This window comes from Poecilia formosa, unplaced genomic scaffold (genome assembly GCF_000485575.1).
Source record: "Poecilia formosa unplaced genomic scaffold, Poecilia_formosa-5.1.2 Scaffold399, whole genome shotgun sequence".
Classification (NCBI taxonomy): Eukaryota; Metazoa; Chordata; class Actinopteri; order Cyprinodontiformes; family Poeciliidae; genus Poecilia; species Poecilia formosa.
In genome coordinates this window covers 215,451-230,774 of record NW_006800338.1, presented here as the reverse complement: position 1 = coordinate 230,774, position 15,324 = coordinate 215,451, and the positions used below count along the sequence as shown (strand labels likewise).

Here is a 15,324-nt window from a genome sequence, read left to right as displayed (position 1 = left end):
GGAACTGAAGTCTGGAAAACCGGAAACTTTGATGGTCCAGATATTCCCATCCATCCAGTCTCAGTATATCTGATATTATTCATCTATCACATCTAAACCCTCCTATTATTGTGTTCAGTAACCATGGAAACGCCATGGACGCTCTCGTTTCCCCACACACTCGAGTTTTTACGTCCAGATGTTTTATTAACCATCTGAAGCTGCAGCAGAACCGGCTCTCTAACATCAACCCAAACGTCTCCAGTTCGGCTGCAGAAACGTTTCCACAAAACAAAACAGAAGTTTGACAACTTTTTAAGACATCAGGACAGAACGAGCAGCAATTATTAAAAAGCATCGCTGGGTAATAAAAAGTGAGGATTGGGGGATGGATGAGAGGAAAATGAGAGAAAAGTCCAAGTTGGAGTTAAAAGATGGGAGGAGGAGGAGAAAAGGAGGCGTCCATGTGTCCTGCACCTGATAAGGCGTCCAATTGAGGGCTATAAATTACACTAGAGACCCACAAACAGGGAGGCACAGTCCGAAAACCACACACATACACCTACACATGCACACGCCACACACACACACACTCTGCAGGTTATCTATCATCAGTTAATGAACTTAGACTGACAGACAGCCCCATGTCTCTCACAATGATCCTATTAAGATCTGCCTGACACAAAACAGACTCCTATTAATACAGTTAGCCCATGTGTGCATGTGTGGGGATCAGAGTGGACAAAAACACCACTGTGTCCAAAAACTACCACTCACACACCCAGCCTGCTAAAATCAGCATGTTGTATACATTCACTTCATAAAGTAGCTTAAATTAAAGTCATGTTTTTCTATGGAGATGTTATGGAAAAATATGAACTTGTAAATAAAATATTCAGATCTGAAATAAATCTGTTCTTCTTATATTCAACAAGTCAGTTCTGCAGCCTGAGCTGTTTGTGTCATAAACCCTACCTTAACCCCTAACCCTAATCCTATATGGAGGACAGAAGCGGCCAAAATTAGGAAATAATTACAAAAACTAATCAGTTATCAGCGATGGGCAAAGCTAACTGAAAGTTAGCTGCGCTAATCCTACAGCAAAAGTAATGAACAGTTCTGCTAAATGCTAAAGCAACAGACCAATACAGTATTTAGCAGGAGGAGCTAATGCTAAAGCCCTAATCAAAAACAGTTGTGCTACATTTAAGCACTATACCAACATGGTATTTACTGGACACCAATGCTAAACCGCTAATCATAAACATTAGTTCCTCCACTGCTAAAGCGCTATAAAAACATGGTATTTAGTGGTAGCTAATACTAAACTACTTATCATTAGCATTAGCTATGGAAATGCTAAATTGCTATACGAACATAATATTTGACAAAAGCTAATGCTAAAGTGCTAATTATAAACAGTTCTGCTAAACTTAAGCCCTGTACCAACAGTATTTAGTGGAAGCTAATACTAAACTGCTAATCATTAACATTATTTCTACTAATACCATCATATTTACCATAATCTGAAGCTACAGTGATAAATTTAACCATGTTCTATCATACTGTGTTTATATTTTGTTTTTTTATTTTGTTCCTACATGTTTGTTTTAAATAAAGTTATTAGGGAAGGAGAGGAAACAGTCTCCACCACTTCACAATAAGAGCATGAATATAAACGGTTATCTACCTGAAGAATTACAAAAACCAAAACTTCAACAGACGGTGAACTTTATCCAACTGAAAGTTTACAAACAAACCAGGAACATCAGAGCTTTGCAGCTTATTCAAACAAACTGAGTTAAGGGAAGTTAAATGCACTAAACATTTTCATCCGTCCATACTTATACAAACTTTTAGTAGCAGCCTGAAAAAAGTGATGATCACACTAAACCGTGTAAAAAAAGACAGTGGAAATTCAAACTGATTAAAAGCTGCTTGTAAAAGCAGTTTTAGACATTAAAACCTCAGATGGACCTGAATTCTTGTAGGTCATTAATGATCCAAACCTGTTTTACTGATTTCTGTTTTATTATTTGACATATTTTTCTGGACTCGTGTTTCCACGACGCGTCAGTTTGACCCACTAACCCAGAGAATCAAACTCTCCAACCTGCCGGGTCCAAACGGTGTCAGTGGGTTGGAAAGCCGCAGCCGGGGAACGCGTGATGTAAACATGGTGACGTGTTTAATAAAAGGTTTCTGACTGACAGAAATGAGGCCAGCGATGTGGACCAGCAGCGCTGCACAGGTTTGGAGCTCCGTAGAACAATTAAACTGACACATGTCAGTTTGTTTAATTTAATCCTGAAACCTCCCAGATCGTCACATCGACACAAACCAAAGAAACAAAACGCATCAGTCTTCAAAAAGAGAGAAAGGAAACTGGAGCAAAACGACGACATCCAGAAGTTTACAGGTTTAGGGTTGAAGTATTTTTAATGTTTCTTCTGACTGAAAGAGTTTGCTTCCTATTTTCCTATTTCCTATTTGCATATTTGTCACTTCAGTCAATTAAAACAAGTTTGTAAAGTTAAAACTTCACAGCAGTAATTTGGGTCATTTAGCCTTCCTTAGTCATAAGAGTAGCTAGCAAACTCAAGCTAAATATTTAGCTTTCTAAATTATAATTTAGTTTACAAATTAAATATTTAGCTTTAATCTATTCAGTAAGCATAATAAGCAAGCCATTTCTTGTGCACAGACCAAATAAGCTAACTATTTAGCCTCAAAGTAAATATTTACTTTATATAGTTCAAGCTAAATATTTAGCTTAGCTGAATTTAATATTTAATTTTGAGCTAAATAGTTAGCTTAGTCACTAAGCAGAGTGTTAACTAAATAATTAGTATATTTAGCTTAGTAATAGATTAATAGCCAATAGAGAATCAACTAAATATTTACTTTATTCCCTAAATATTTATCATCCTAATTAAATATTTACAATAAAACTGCCAATGTAAGTAAAACATATATGACTTTGGTTTTTGACATAGATTTGGATTATTTTTCTTAATCAATATATTTTTTTTTAATAATAAACATTGCCATTTATGAACAGTGTTATGTTTTTATTTGTGTCGTTTTTGGTAAATATTTGAACTGGTTTGATGTTCTGAAACACTGAAGTGAGACCAAAAATAAAACATGTCCCGAATGTTGAGCAGGAGGTACTGAAAGCTGGAACTTTAATATTTTAGAGCAGGAAAATAAATAAAGAAGAAACAGAGAAGAGAAGCTGACGGACGTTAAAACCAGACGGAGAAACAAACATTTAATTCAGCCGTCTTATTCAAGGCGCAGGAGGAAAAGCTTCTTGTACCTTTACTGAACTACAATCATGTTTAATCCAGGACAGACACACACACGGGCACACGCACGCGCACACGCACGCACGCGCGCACACACACACACTGAAATAAGACAGTAAGAATTAAGAATCAGATTACATCTCTATTAAAGCTGCTTAAAACCCACAATCCCTCAGTGCGAGTGGCTGAACAAGCAGGAAGTGATGTCATCATCCAGTACAGGAAGTCCACCTCCTTTAGTTTTATTTCCTCTTTTCTCTCTTCATTCATTTTGTTTATTTTTCACTTAAATTACTGCAAATTTGTTTCTACAGCGAAAAAAATTTTTTTAAATCAAAAATAGATTTAAAAATAAAACTTTAACTAGCTTCACACTAAAACTATTTTTTTTAGTTTGTAGCTAAATATTTTATTTACAAACAAAATATTAAGCCCTAAAATAAATAAAGCATTTAGCTTCAAACTAACTAGCAAGATAAAAACATAGATATTTAATGTATAAACTAAATGTCTAACCAGTTTCAATATTTAGTTTAGCTATTTAAAGCATTTTTAGTTAGGTAATATTTAGTTTGTAAACTAATATTGAATAAATAACATTATATAAATATGACTTTGAAAAATTAATCCCCATGTTTTTCTGTTATGGCAGCCTAAATAACCCAAATTATTGCTGTTTATTTTTACGATTTCACAAACCGCGCCCCATAGATTACGGGCACTAATCCTCCTCCGTACGAATTGTATTGCTCTGCTAATGTTGCTTCTTTTAGTGTTGCTTGCATCTTCGCCTCCAAACATTTTCTCCAAGAGACAAACTGATTTCAGCCAAACAGACCAGAACCCCGCCCAGATTCCCGAGCCGCGCCTCCAACAGCTGGAGGAACGAAAACAGAATGTTTTCCTCCCCCAGCCCTCCGTATCCAGCAGGACGACACCAAAAACGGAAATCCGATTTCCAGCCTTGAGGTGGAGCTCGACGGCTTCATTCATGTTTCTGTGCTGAAACACCTCGGCCGGCGTTTCCTGTCATTAAGCAGCAGAGCCGATCTATAATTAGAACATCTGGACTCTAATAGGTTTCTGCGGCGGCATCCTCAGCAAACCACCGCGCTGCGTGGCACACAGACACTAAAACCGAGCACGCTTCATGTTTCAGGCCCTTTTTCTCTGCCGTTTTGTTCATAGAGGAACATTAAAGCGGGAAAACAAACAACAGCTTGGAGAGCTAATGGCACGCTGAATGAAGAGGAGAATAGTTTGTGTAGACAGAGAGAGAGGGAAAACATTAGCAAGTTCAAACATGGCTTTCTTGAATGCGCTGTTTTTAAAAGCCTACAGATGCCTTTCCAAAAAGAGAGATTAATATTGATAATAAGAAGGCCGATCCTTTTTGTTTCGTGTTTTTTCTTCTTCGTCGCTGTGATGGAGGAAGAATAAGCGGAGCGGCAATTCCTTTGACAAGCCCCCCACGCCGGCCCATGTGAAGCCCAGCCAACTGTGGCTTAGATCTCTGCACACCATCACAACCAGGAGAACAAAAGCAAAAAACACCGACGGAAAAAAGGAAACCAAAACAAAGATCTGGGAGCGAACTGGTCACAAGCTAGAAAGTTAGCTCAACTTTTCTGAAGCGCTAACAGGCAAAATTAATGACTGAAAAATGGAAATAAATCAGATTATTGAGGCAGGAAAACTGCTTCAGAAACACTCCATAAATCCACCACTAAGCTAGTCCCTCAATACAACATAAATGAGTGAAATTTTCTGTACTTTCTTCTCATAAACCTAGCTTAGCACTATAGCGCTAGTAGGACTAGCTCAGGCTAATAGCCTCTAATTTGTTTATTGCCCAAATATTTCAACAAACATGAGTGGTTGATAATTATTTAAGTACATTTTGGGATATTTTACTTTTTAAGAAATCTTAGTGTTTAAGACAGCATTAGCTTAGCATAGCTCAAACAGGTTCAGCCATTTCATTAAGCTGAAAGATCTAAAACTCTGAAGTTGAATTCATATATGAAAACATCTCAATACAGTTTTTTTATATGACATAATTGTTTTGAGATTGTTTTTGCTGCTAACAGAAACTATGAAGTCAGTAAAGCTAGCTGAGACTTAAAGTGCTACAATTTATTTTTTGTTGTTGTGCCAAATATTAACATAAAGCTTTGTGGTGGATAATAACAGCGAGCTGTAACTAACTATCCCAACATCCATCCAAAAATGTGTCATATTTTCTGTAATTTTACCAGATATTTTATGGCATTCATAAACCTAGCTAAGTTGCAACATTCGCGCTAGCTAGCCAAACAACATTTCATTAAGCAAATAAAAAAATGATATAAAAAAATAAAAAACTAAAGCTGAAAGATCAACATGTAGGATTCATAAATGAAAACAAGTCAACACAGCTTCGTCTTCACATTTCATCACGTCTGCTTTTTTTTAGCAGCAAAAAAACAAAAATATAACAAGTTAGTGAAGCTATCTGGGACTTCAAGCTCTAAAAGTTTATGCCAACAAATAAGAACATACAAGGCTTTGTGATTAATAATTACACCAAGCTGCAAAAAATAACTACTTTGTACTAGTTCAACAATCTATCAATTTGTTCATCTATCCATCCAAAAACGTGTCACAGTTTCTGTAAAATCACCGGATTTATGGCTCTCAGACTCATAAAGCTATAATGTTAGCAGGAATAGCTCAGGCTAAATGCCTCTGACTGCTGTTTAAATGTCAAATATTTAAATAAATATGTACAGCTCATGAATATGTTTTTTAAATTGGTAGCTTGTAAATATTTATATAACTATGGAACGATTTTGACTGTATTTTAGCAAAATGTTTAGAACAAAACTAGGTTACGCTAGCTCCGCTTAGCCTAGCCTAACGGAGCAACAGGTTCCGCCATTTCATTAACCTTCAAACTGTTTTAAAACTCTAAAGCTGAATAATTTACATCTTAGATTCATAAATAAACACATATCAATACATCTTCATCTAATATTTAAGCTATTTGTTGTTATTTTATGCTAAAACAAAGCTAACTCTGAATTCAGTAAAGCCAGCCAGCTAGCTGGACTTACAGTTCTAGAAGTTTCCTCTGAGCGCCGCTGCGGCCTAAAGGTGAGTCAAACTTCCCGGGACTTTGAGTTTGAAAGGTAAACTGAAATACCTGCCTGTCTGTGTCACTGCTCTAATCCGTCCAATAACTGCACAGTCATAGAAAATGTGCTCACATTGAAGCAACAACACTTTTTTTAATCAGAGGTCGATAAATTACCCAAAAATTGTACTAAAGTAAAACGCAAAAAAATACTCAAGAGTAAGAAAGTACATTATTTGGTAAAAAGGCGACTCAAGTACTGAGCAACTAATCAAAACATCATTTAATAATTAAAAATTACATCGAACCAAACAACAAAGTTATGAAAATTTTGGTTGTTTTATGAAACAACCAAAGTGAAAATAATTCATATAAATAACAATTGCAGGCAAAAGAAAAAAATTAAAGTCAGTCTCTTTCAATATAAACTTTAACAAACATTGCAGATGTGTATCTGGTGAATTTGTGGTTAAAGCATGTTTGTTGTTCATTCAATCAAATTACTCGCAGTGGGTAGAGGATCAATTTTACTCAAGTAAGAGTAGTGACTTACTGAAGTGAAAGTAAAAAGTACAGCGTAGTAACTGGTACTGGTTTGGAGAATTAATATATAGATAATATCTGGAAGCATTTTGACCAGAGAAGTTTCAGAAATCAGTATTAAAAATCTAATTTCCTTCAATTTGATGTTGGCATCCAAATCCTTCAGGAACATCCATCTTTCATCTGCTTGATTCCTTATTTCCATTAAGTTTCACCTGGATTTCCCAGACTTAACGAACAGAACCAGAGCCCAGCAGAAAGGCAGACAGGTTGGCGCACAATGAAGCAGTGAGACGCTGTGATATTGAAACAGACAAGGTTTGTTTTGGATGAGTTTTTGTCAGACCGAGTCTCTGGGTAGATCCGTGTTTGACAATTCAATTAAGCCTCCTTCCTCTCAGCGGAGGTTTTTGTGTTTGGCTTTGTAAAACTCTATCATATAGACACCTGCCAGCTTGCAGCTCACGCAATCACAGATATGAGTGAGTTTAATCACACAGGAAGAGGGGAGCGGAGAGCTTTCTGAAAGCTGGAGAAAGTCCAGTGGGCTGGATGAGGAGGAGCCGCGCGGTTTCTCAACAAGTGCAAAGATGGCCGACAGTAAATCAGGAAACAGCGGTGCTGTGTTAAACATGCTCAGAGAATTGTGCCGGGACATCTGTGTTTAATTAGCAGGGAAAATAAAAGACAGCTTTCGCTTTTTCTCCATTTTCCCCTTTTTAAATCAGCAGTAGCGAAGTAGTTATTCCTGCACCAGAAAGCCGCTCCAGATGGCTTTCTGGTGGATAATTCAGGTTTCTTGGCTCGCGTTTTGGAAAGCCGCCTGCGGAGGAGAAACGCTCAAACTTTCAGATGTTGAGGAATATTTCTTTCGAATTTGCCCTGTTGGAAGAACAATGTGGAAAATTGAAGCTTAATTCAAATAAGATGCAGTGTGAGTGTTAGCCTACCCTAGCTTAGCCTAACACTTTACCTTCAAAAATTAAAAATATAAAATACTTTATTCTAGTATTTACAGATTTTCATTTTGTATTGAAATGAGTCACAGTTTCCATAATTTTACCTGATATCAGCTTAGTGCTTTAACGTTTGTACAGCTAACTCAGGCTAACATCCTCTGACTTCTTTATGTGGCAAACAACTAAATAAATATGGGCAGTTTGTAAAATGAAAACAGGTTTTTTATAAATATTTTAACAACTATGAGACATTTTGGGCCTTTTCTTTTATTTGTAACAAACTGTGTTAAGGACAGAGCTACATATGGAGTAGCGTAGCTTAGCATAACCTAGCTCAACATCTGATTCAGTCATCTAATTAAAGTGGGGAAAAAACATAAAAATATAATTAAAGTCTTAGATTCATAAATAAAAACAGAACACAGCTTTGTCTTGATATTTGATGTTTTGGGGGAAATTTGTTGATTTTTGCTGCTAACAAAAGCTAACTATGAAGTTAATTTAGCTAGCTGGGTCTTAAAGCTGTAAGCTTTTTTCTTATTGCGCTAAACATTTTAATTACAAATATTTTTTTAAAAGTATACAGTTCTCTGATAGCTTCATTGTTTGGATTTTGCAAAATGCCAATTGGTTTAGCTTTACATTTCCACATAACATTGAGATTAGCCACTTCACAGGGAAAAAGACAAAAGTTTATTTTCTAATTTCACTTGGAGAATAAAAACATCTCCTCCTACAAAGTCACATATTTCACCTTGTCATGATTTTTATTGTTGCCGTTGCTCAAAAAACAAAACAAAACAAGTTAAACCCATGAGGGTAGCAATGCTAGCTAAGGTTCTACATTATTTAACCTAGCATAGCTGGCCACAAAGAGTTTTGGAAATTTCAAAACTACAAAAATAATGTGATTTATTTAACAAGTTCCATTAGAAAACCACGAATCCACTTTCAGTTCTCCACTCTCTGATGCTGATACAAAGAAACGAAACTATTTTAGCACAATGAAACAAGCTAGGCTAGCTATGGCTAAACGCCTTCAAAGAGTGTGTTAGCTAAATAAAAATACTGGTTTGCACTTGAGTTTTTCTGAAGTATGATTTTGTCCTTGCATACAATAAATATGTGATATTAATGCTTAAAGAAAATTAATAACATAGCAGCCTTAGCTCCCCAGAGGGCGTTACACACTGAACCAGGTGAGCTTCTCATTCAAGTTCAAACCTTCAAATGAAGCTAACGGCTAACTCTGTGCTAAATGAGAGGAGAAAACAAAAATCCACTGTTTGTGTTGTTTCAGCAGTTTAGGCCCAAAAAAACACCATCGGTGATCTGCTAGCCTCTCAGCAGAGCTAAAGTTTAGACATGAACCTCCAGGCAGGGGGATTTACCCACGCAGACATGCGTCGCTGCACACCTTGCAGTGGAGCTGCAGTCAACCGTGTTGCATCATTCACGCTCTCTGTGGAGATTACTGGAAACTTAGCTCAAGTCTGCAGACTTTACCTCCCACTTTGAGCTAACGTATGAGATGCTAACAGCCAAACACGCATCAATTACTACAGATTAACTCTGGTTGAAACACCAAACATTTCAGGTTTTAAAGATCCACATTCAGCCTTCATGTTTGTTGCTGTTATTTACATATAAAAATGGAGGCTAGCCTCTATTGATTAGGACAAATATACCAATAATCATCTTATTATAGCTGCATTTCTTGACATTTTAGTTTAGGTGCCTTCATAAATCAAAATGATGTAAACTGTGATTTTCTGATTTTATTTTTAATAAATTCCCAAATTTAAACATTTAGCTTAAAATGTCACAGCTGCAGTTTCCACCCAACATTACACCTTTATCTGACTTTATTACCACTAGAAACAACCTCTCCCTCCTTTCTTCCTCCTCTTTCCTTTCTTCTCCTCACCCTCCTGCCTCATCTCTTCATCTCTCCCTCTCTTCTTCCCTTTTATCTTGCGCCTCTCCTCGCTCTTTCATGGCGTCCTGTCATCAAGTGTAAACATGGCTGAGCGCCAAGCCGGAGGGGTTCGAGTCCTATCAGCTCTTCCTCTGCTCGTGTCCTCCAGTCTCGCTCTTCCCGCTGATTCCTGCCAGGAAGCCACCAGGTTTTCCTACAGAATCAGAACTCGGCTGCCGGGAAATGTGACAAACATCTTTATGAACCAGACGGGGGAAATGAGGAGCAGGGAAATTTAGAGACCAGACACGCCAACTTTGAGTTTTGAAAAGAAAATCTTAGGAGTCAAAATCAGCAACAAGCTGCAGGAAATGTTGCTAAAGATAATCAAAAGTCATGTGGATAAATGTGGCTAAAGTTCAGTCAGTTAGCAAGACAGGCATCAGTGATAAACACCGCTAACTAAAATGCTAGCTGCGCTAATCCCAGAGCACTGCTCTTAGTTCTGCTAATGCTAAGGTGCTGCAACAACACAGTGTTTAGCTCGAAGCTAATGCTAAAGCACTTATCAATATTATTCTTAGTGGGTGCTAATGCTAAAGCAGACACTCACATGGTGTTTAGCAGAAGCTAATGCTAATTCACAATACTAACATTGTAATTAGCAGAAGCTAAAGCTATTGCGGTATGCCAACATTGTATAAGCTAATGCTAAAGCACTGTACCAACACAATATTTAGTAGAAATTAATGCTAAAGCGCTACAATAACAGAAGACTTAGCAGAAGCTAATTCTATTGCACTGTACCAACATGTTCTTTAGCAGAAGTTAATGCTAAAGAGTTATACCAACATTATTATTAGAGTAAGCTAATGCTAAAGCTCTATACCAAGACAATATTTAGCTAACATTAATTCTAAGCCACTATAATAACATAGTACTTAGCAAAAGCTAATGCTAATGCAGTGTACCATCATTATTCCTAGCGGTAGAGCGCTATACCGACATGGTATTTACTGGAAGCTAATGCTAAAGTGCTGTACCTACAAGTTGTTTAGCAGAAGTTAATGCTAATGTGTTAGCTGAAAACAATTGAAGACTCTTCATATTTAGCTTCCCATCTGTGAGTTGACCAATCACGTCTCATCTTCAACTCTGTTTTTTTTTTCAAATGAAAGTTTATAAATCAGCTGAGTTAATTACGCTTTAGAAATTAACCATAAAATTACGCTTAATGTTTTAAAAGTTAACACAAATCCTGAAGCCCTAAATGAAGCTTTGCTGTTAGCATATTAGCTGGTTTATGTCTTAACATAAAAACTTAAACTGTCTGAACATGAATTGTAACCTCCGTCTTCTCCAGTTCACCACTGGATTCACAAAGCTTAAAGCTGTAATAAAGACTGAAGACATGAACATTATTGCTACATTAGATTTTTTTTTTTTTGTATCCATCCCGACTTTACATTTTCTCTGATTGGTTGTCCAGGAATACTGATGAACCAGTGAATGGACCTTCTAGAACCAGAACCAGAAGACTTGCTGCACTCAGCTAACCTCATTGGGAGTCTGGCGGCGCCACTTTGCTGGACCTCTGTTAAATTAGGTCAGCCACTTTTTAGTGTCTAAAGTTTTTTTTCTGAATTTTTCTTTGTCGTCTACATTTGTTGATTATAACTGATTTGCAACATCCAGAGGGTGAATAATTGTTGAAGTATCACAATAATCGTCTCATAAGTTGTATGTTTTATAGTCAGGTAGCAGTTCTTGAAGTACAAACATTAAATCTGTGGTAAGTTTTTAATCTGAAGCTTTATGGCCAGTAGATGAGAGAAAGTTGATTCCTTTGCGACAGTCGCAGCTAAATTTATGCGTCTCTGCGGTCGGGACGGCGTATAAATAAAAGCTGCAGACTCACAGTGCGACCAGCTGCACCTGCACAGGAAAAGCCCTGCACATCACTTATGAGCGAGTCGGCTCGCAGCGCTGCTGGGGAAGTGAAAATGGGGCTCAGGTGAATTGTGCCGGCGCCGGTCCAAAGTGCTAATAATAGCTGACCACTGAAACCATTTACTGGGAAAATCAGAGGCTCTCACAGAGAAGACGAAACGACCTCAAACCTCCAGTCTGACGGCGGCTGATTTTAAACGCTTTCACCAAAAATACCAGCTGAGTCAGAATATCCAGCATCACAGGTTATTTAGTTCATATTCAGCTGAACTCAAATTTAAAATTTAGGACTCAAAAGGTTGTTTAAACATCTCTAATGGTTTAAAACCAGTTTCTGAATGTATCAAATGATTATAGCTGCAGATATGTTCAGTTTTCTAAATAAGCATTTTTTTTATTTCTTACAAATGAATCAAATGTTAAAGTTTTTAACAACAAAAGTAATTTTTATTCATACTAAGAAAAATCAAATAATTAAGAATTTCCATTTTATGCCGGCGTATTAGGACTCTAAGAAAATAAAATTATGAGAATAAAGTTGTAGTTTTTGTAGTATGACTTTATTCTAATTTTATTTCAACTTTATTCTTGTAATGTTTAAACGATTTTGTTCGAGTTTATTCTCGTAAAGTTCTCATAAGTCTGATTAATCTCATAGTTTAATGTTTTATTTTTCTTAGTCGTATCATGTCACCCATACTGAGCTCAATGTTAATTTACAATGACTAACATATAAGTAGAGATGCTAAAGATGCTAATAGCAACATGCTAACATGCTAATATTTAGCAGAATAGCATGCTAATCATTAAAATACTCACTGGACCAAAAACAGGGAATAATATTATAGTCATATTGAATTCATAAGAATATTATTGAGAGGTTGATTTATTTCAGTAATATAATATGATATAATATAATATAATATAATATAATATAACACAATATAATATAATATAATNTATTCTCTGACGTAGGTTGTGGAGAGGCGGGTTAGAAAGGGTCACCGATCCATTGTTATACTGCAAACCGGAAGCGCATGATTAACACCGGCCCACACCTACACTGAATCTGCAGCGGTCCGGCAACTACCCACTCAGCTGATGTACCTCATAGTGCATTGTAACAACTTGATGATCATCTATTATGCTCCAGAATAAATGGAGAGATTCACTGCATGTTGATCAAGCTAAATATCATGCATGGTTTAGGAATGGCACACTGACTGAAATGTAAAAACTGCTAGACTATAACAATTAAAGTGGTCATCAATTCAGCTTGTCCTTATGCATGGTATATAGTATAATGCAATACAATACAATATAATATAATATAATATAACATAACATAACATAATATAATATAATATAATATAATATAATATAATATAATATAGCATTAATAACATTTTTGTTGTTTATAATTTTCTGCTTCCAAACATTTAAAACCTTTAACGTTACAACGTTACATGAGACCAATAATGTTTGCTAATAATAATTTTATATAACTTTGTTCGCGGCAGCAGCTCTGATTCGTTTGGTTTTTTGTGTTCAGGTGTTTTATTTTTGGATATTTATTCCCTCCGGTTCTGGATGATGAGCAGCTGCATCAGTTTTAGCTCTTATTGTTTAACCTTCAGGCGGTTGTTATGTGTAACCATGGCAACAAGGTGTTACTGCTGGGAGAAGCTAATTAGCATCTTAAGGAAGCTCTGCTAACACCTGACAGCAGAGAGAAGGAGGAAGTTAAAACGTCTCTTCCATTCACCGCAATACTAAAAAAACACAGGAAGGAGCAAAGGAAGTGGATTAGCACAGCTAGCTAGCAGCTGATGACATCATTCATGACGTTTTACTGTGAAATATCGTCTCTGCTGCCCGGATACTGAGCTGTTAGCATGTTAGCATGAAACTGTCATGCTGCCACAGTCTTCAGTCAGAGGCTTCTACAGATTGGCTGCGATACTGACTGCTACAGGAGATCCTTCCTGCCCACAGCGACTCTGAACAAATTTCAGTGATTTGATATTTAAATGAAGGAAAACTTGTTTATGGGATGTTAAGTTGGTTTTTACCTGACAAATAAACTTCATTAAGAAACATTTTCTAATTTATTAAAATGGATTTTAGTGGAAAATAAACAGAAAATTAACAGATACAGAATCTGGACCGTCTAAAGTAAGTAAATTGTTTTATTTTTAATGATAAAATGAGTTTTTCTTAATAATTGATGATGAAGGTGACGAGTATCAGTGATCTGAGCTCAGAAAGGAAAACTTTTTTTCCCCACAGGCTGAGTGATTATAAGCGAGACTGAAACTAATGTGTTTGTTTCTGTTTCCCAGTAATTATTTAGCAGAGGAAGGAGCCGTCGCTTCCTCTGGCCTCTCAGCTCCAAATAAAAAGATCATTAATGTGAAACATTGATTTTAACTCAGAACTTTTAGTTTTTGTCCTGCAGCCTGACATAAAGTCGTCTGAATTGATGTGAACAAAAACTGGAAAATCAGGGAGAAAAAATTAATTTGTGACCCTTCAAATTAAGAGCTAAAAATTTATTTAACCAACGAAAACTTTCTGAACATCAGTCAGAACCTCCATCTGCTCTGATTAAAGGCTGGAGCAAATTTTAACTGTGAGTTCTGCGATAAAGTATCGCAGAACTCACAGACCATAGGGGGCGCTGTTCGTAAAGTTAGCCAAAAATCACTTCGATTATTCAGCTGTTTTCACCAAAGTAATACTTAGTTAGCAAACTAAATATTTAGTTAGAATCTGGATATTAAATATTTAATGAGATTGCTAACTAAACATTAAGTTAGTAAGCTAATATTTATTTTCAAGCTAAATATTTAGTTTGTTAAAAAAAAATCCTTTGTTGTTACAAAATTTATACCCAAGTACATATTTAGTTTAGAGCTAAATACTTAAAGAAAACTGTCTGTAAAAATAAATATTTAGTTTCTTCCAGAAAAGGATCATCAGTTAACATCAACTAAATAGTTTCAAATATCAAATATAATCAAATAATTTCAAGCCTGTTTACTGTTTCCTCCTTATGTTTATTGTTTATCTTTTTCAAATGTCTCCTAAAATTGGAAAGGAGGTTTTTATGCTTTAGATCATTTGTGTATTTTTTATTACACAAATTAATTTTCTCTAAAATGTAAGAAAATACTTAAACTGCTGCAGGTTTTAATTTAAAATTAGGCCACAGCAAAAACATCAACTGGAAAATGTCGACAAAGTCGTCAGGATTTAGGCCATTAGCTCGAAGTGGATCAATATTTAATAATAAAATGCGGTAAGCTGCGAGAGCTATTTGTGGCCTGAAGACTCCCTGCTGTGTCTCTTTTCTCATGACGAGGTTGTTACCAACGGCGACCGTAAACGGCAACCGCAGAGAGGTGCATCGTGAGCTGCCACCTGGATGGCACCTCCTTTCTGGAAACAAGGAGTGAGAAGCCGCTAACAAGTTAGCATGTCTGCATGGGTGCAAAGCTGCAGGGACACACACATAGAAAACCAACACACACACACACACACACACAC

The 15,324-nt window shown here is 36.3% G+C and overlaps 1 protein-coding gene across 1 annotated transcript in view; it reads right to left on the bottom strand.

Moving 5' to 3' along the window:
• tcf4 (transcription factor 4) overlaps positions 1–15,324 on the bottom strand; it is a 208,842-nt gene that overhangs the window by 145,454 nt on the left and 48,064 nt on the right. The window lies entirely within an intron of this gene.